Below are 4853 nucleotides of genomic sequence, written 5' to 3'. Positions count from 1 at the left end.
AATATATATATATATATATTGCTAAGAGGATTGAGGTACAGAAAATTAATCAATTGTAACTGACCTTAGGCAATATACCTCAACTCAATGACCCTCAGCTTCCCAATTATGTAATAGTGGTGGGGAAGTGGCATGGCCTGGCTCTGTACATGGGGTGGATGCTCCCGCGGCAGTGTCACCGTGGAAGGTTTCTTTGGCATCTGTGTTTCCTGTCTGCAGGAGCCCCATGAGTTACCTGCGCCCCACGGCCACCCTGGGGCAGCTTGTGTTGGCTTCTGCCACAGTCTTACAGGCTATGCAAGTTTGACCACTTTATTCATGAGCTTCTCGGAGCAAGTTTTTGCACCTGAGGTTTGGTCTGAATCCAGGTTCATACTCTGATTTCCTGCCGTGACTATTCCCTTCCACTGCCCGCTGGGTGGCTTGCTCCCATGTTGCACCCCGAGGCAGGTGCATGGATCTTTTTCTGTCTTCTGTCTTCTGTGCCTGGAAGAGACAGCCTCTTCTCAGTTCTCAGCCTTGCGCAGTGCTCTCACTCTCAGCTCTCTGCTGTCCCAGGCCTCCACCTTGACCTCTGTCCCCACGTGAGTGTGAAACTCCAGTCCTAGAGATCAGCTTCCCCGGGACTGCTGGACGGACTTCAACCCCCTCACTGTTGTGGCTTTGCTTTCCTTCTCTATTTTTAGCATCATGAAGATTCTGTCTTGCTTTTGAGCTCAACTATCTATCTATCTATCTATAATACATATATATTACATACAATTTGGCCCTAGCCTGTTTGACTCAATGGATAGAGTGTTAGCCTGCGGACTGAAGAGTCCCAGGTTCAATTCTGGTCAGTGGCATATGCTCGGGTTGCTGGCTCGATCCCCACTGGAGGGCATGCAGGAGGCAGCCAATCAATGTTTCTCTCTCATCATTGATGTTTCTATCTCTCTACCCCTCTCCCTTCCTCTCTGAAATCCATAAAAATATATTCTTTAAAAAAATGCAAAAATTAAAAAAATAAGTAAAAATATATCTTTGTTGAGAGGGATAGAAATATCAACGATGAGAGAGAATCATTGAGCGGTTGCCTCCTGCACGCCCTCCACTGGGGATGGAGCCCGCCACCCAGGCATGTGCCCTGATGGGGAATTGAACCTCAACTTCCAGGTTCATAGGTCCACTCAGCCACACCGTCCGGGCAGAGCTCAACTATCTTTAAAAAAAGAAAGCACGATTTCTTATATGTTGTGTAGTGTATGTTTGGAGTGTGGGTGGTGGCACATGACCCTCCAGCATTTCTTTGGGCTTCTGTCTTGAACACAGTCCCCAGGGCAAAAAGTAAAAAATAAAAAAAATACAAATCCTAGATCGAGCTTAGCAGTCATACCCTCACCGTCCCCTTCGGCTAAAACAAGCTCTCCGGCAGGGCCATAATCCTTGCCGTTCCCTATTACCCATCACCCGGGCTGCTCCATTCCTGAGGTTCCCTGCCTGTGCCTGACGCGTTTGGGCACGTGACTCCTGGTGAAAGCGTCCTGCCTTCTGGAGAGGGAATCCGCGCCCCAGTCTTCTCTGTGTCCCGGGTACCCAGCCAGGGGATGGCAAAGACCAGAAGCTCAGGAAACGAGGGAGGGAGGCGTGGATGAAGGCCTGTGCAGAGTCCTGAGGCTCGGCGTGCAGGCAGCTGAGGAACAGAGGCGTGGCCGCTCCAGCCCGGGGCGCTGGGATCAGACTTTGAGTTCAAAGCCCCTTTCTGGACTGTGTGGCTCAAGCTCTTTGTGCTGCAGCGTCCTGGTCTGTCAAATAGGGGTGATCACCTCAGTGCGTCTCTGTAGAGCACACGACAGCGGCACAGTCAGCACGCAAACTGTAACCGTTATTTACTTACTTACTGATTTATCTGCTAGTGGCCTGGCGCACGGAGTCGTGCACATGGAAAGGAAATAAATTAGAAGATGGCCAGGGGGGCTGGACTGGGTGAGACGGGCCAGATACACCCTGGAGCCAACGTCCTGTGGTCCCTCCCCAAGCCGGCTGGCTGCCTTGGCTCGAAGGGCATCTGTGGAGTGAACGGGGGCCCTCTGGCAGGTGGGGTCCCTCGGCCTGGCCTGGGGGGATTGGGCCGAAACCGGCTCTCTGACATCTCTTGAGAGGTCCCAGAGTGCGAGATGGCACTCTGCAAAGTTGCTGTCGCTTGGCAGCTCCTGCATCGAGCATCTGCCCTCTGGTGGCCAGTGCGTGTCATACCTACTAGACAGTCAGATGGTCGCTTAGCCTTTATATTATATATAGATAGACTAGAGGCCTGGGGCACAAAATTCATACGTGGGTATGGTACCTAGGCTTGGCCTGTGATCAGGGCCATCTTCCCCAGTATTCACAGAAATGTAAGTAGCATGCAGTCTTTTAGAAACATTGGCATCCATTACCTTGACTTAAATGCATAGAGGGAACCGTACTAGTTTTCATGGTGGAGAACTTGACGGAACAGGGAAGGGTTGGTCTTTAACTTTGGAAAGAAAAAGAGCCGGCCCGGTGCACAAATTCGTGCATGGGTGGGGTCCCTCTGGGTGGCCTGCAGGGATTGGGCCGAAACCCTCAGTCCAGCGCTGCCTGTAGCTCCTACCTGCTGCCCCTGCTCATCCCGGCCCCACTGTGCCTGCCACAGGCTCGGACCCAATCAGTCCTGATTGGGAGAGGCTTGCACTGCTGCAGCAGCACTTGCCAGCCACGAGCCCTGGGTCTGGTGCCCTCCCAAGGGGAGTGGCCTGTGGGATCAGGCTGAAACTGGCTCTCCGACATCCCCCGAGGGGTCCTGGATTGTGACAGGGCACAGGCCAGGCTGAGGGACTCCACCGTTGCATGAGATCGGGCTGGGGAGGGACTGCAGGAGGGCTCCAGCCCATCTCACTCAGCCCTGATTGGTTGGACCCCAGCAGCAAGCTAACCAACCAGTCAGAGCATCTGTCCCCTAGTGGTCAGTGCACATCATAGTGACTGGTCGACCAGTTGACTGCCCCCCTGGTGGTCAGTGCATGTCATAGCGAGCAGTTGAGCAGCCTTAGCATATCATTAGCATATTACGCTTTGATTGGTTGTTCAGTTGTTCTGCAGTTCGGTCTATTTGCATATTACCCTTTTATTATATAGGACTAGAGGCCCGATGCACAAAAATTCGTGCACTCTGGGGGGTCCCTCAGCCCAGCCTGCACCCTCTTGCAGTCTGGGACCCCTCGGGGGGTGGCTGACTGACGGTTTAGGCCCACTTCCTGGGGGGATTTGGCCTAAGCTGGCAGTCAGACATCCCTCTGGCAGCCCAGGAACCCTCAGGGGATGTTTGATTAACGGCTTAGGCCTGCGGGGAGCAGGCCTAAGCCGTTAGGGGGACATCCTTAGCGCTGCTGAGTGGCGCTCCCCTTGTGGAAGTGCACTGACCACCAGGGGGCAGCTCCTGGTTGAGCATCTGCCCCCTGGTGGTCAGTGCGCATCATAGTGACCAGTTGTTCCCAGCCATTTGGCCATTAAGGTCAATTATGCATATTACCCTTTTATTATATAGAATAGGAAGGGAGAGAGATTGAGAGAGAGAAACATCAATTTATTGTTCAACTTATTTAAGCATTCATTGTTTGATTCTTTTATGTGCCCTGACCAGGAACTCCACCCACAGCCTTGGCATATTGGGACGATGCGCTAACCCGGCCCAGGGCTTAACCATTATTATTATTTGGCATTTATTAAGGGCCTACTGTTTGCCAGGAGCCAGAGGGCACGCAGACCATTCAGATTGGGGCTTCTTTCTAGGCAGGTCTCTACCCAGGAGGAAGCCATACCCAGAGCTTCTCCACTTCCCATGCTAAGTAAGACCTGGTTTTACAACAGGGGCTGGACCACTTACAGCTCTCGAGCAAGATTTAGGGAGGTGACTTGGGGAAGCTGCAGGCACTTAGGGCCATGCCCAGCTTCCCTTGTTTGCAGTGGCCTCCCAGAAGGACCCAAGGCTGGCAGAAGGGCTTTGGGTGCCATCCCCCTGTTTCTGGCCTGGCTATGAAGAGTGGCTGAAGGTTTCCTGGGAATGGGAGGTCCTCGGTGTCCCCTCTGCTAGAGCCTGGAACCTTCGTTCCCTCGGAAACAGCCCTACCTGCTGGGGATGTGTGCCTTTAGCCTTGGCCTGGGCGAATGTGCATGGAGGATTTGAGGTGTAGGCTGACGAAGTTGGGGTGTCTGAGCGGGAGATCAGTGTGGCGAAGCAGGTGAATGGGATAGGATGCGAGTGGTGGTTGCGTCCTGGATGGATGTGTGGAGTACATGTTATGTGAACAGTAGGTGTGGGAGAGGCAGGTAGTATTGAGTGTGTGCTGTGTGGGTATCACTTATGAAGTGTAGTGTGGGATGTGTGGTGTGAGTTGTCAGGGGTCATGCAGTCGGAGGTGATATTGGAGCTGTGACGTGTTGAAGGCGTGTGTGTGCTGTGTTTTGGATGCATGTGGCGCAGGAATTGTGAGTAAGGTAGATACGTGGAGGACAAGTAGCCTCTGGGGTGTGCAATGTTTTTGGCGGGTTCTGGGGAAATACAATGAGAAAGCAAAATCTTCTCCCAACCCAGAAACCCTCTGTGCAGATGTAGGAGAGACAGAAAACATTAAAAAAATAAATAAATAAGCATTAAATCAGAATGGATGCACATCACAGGCAAGCCACTAAGAGATTGCCAAGGCAGAAAGACATTCACCTTTTACATAGGCAAACAGGTACAACCCATCATCCTGTTTTTTTTGCTGTTGTTTTTTCCAAAATGAGGCTTTTATTGCATTTTTAAAATATTGCAAATGAGTGTGAGAATTCACTGGGCACCTGGGTGTTTC

The sequence above is a fragment of the Myotis davidii genome, unplaced genomic scaffold (genome assembly GCF_000327345.1).
Source record: "Myotis davidii unplaced genomic scaffold, ASM32734v1 scaffold934, whole genome shotgun sequence".
NCBI lineage: Eukaryota > Metazoa > Chordata > Mammalia > Chiroptera > Vespertilionidae > Myotis > Myotis davidii.
This window is presented reverse-complemented; position numbering follows the sequence as displayed.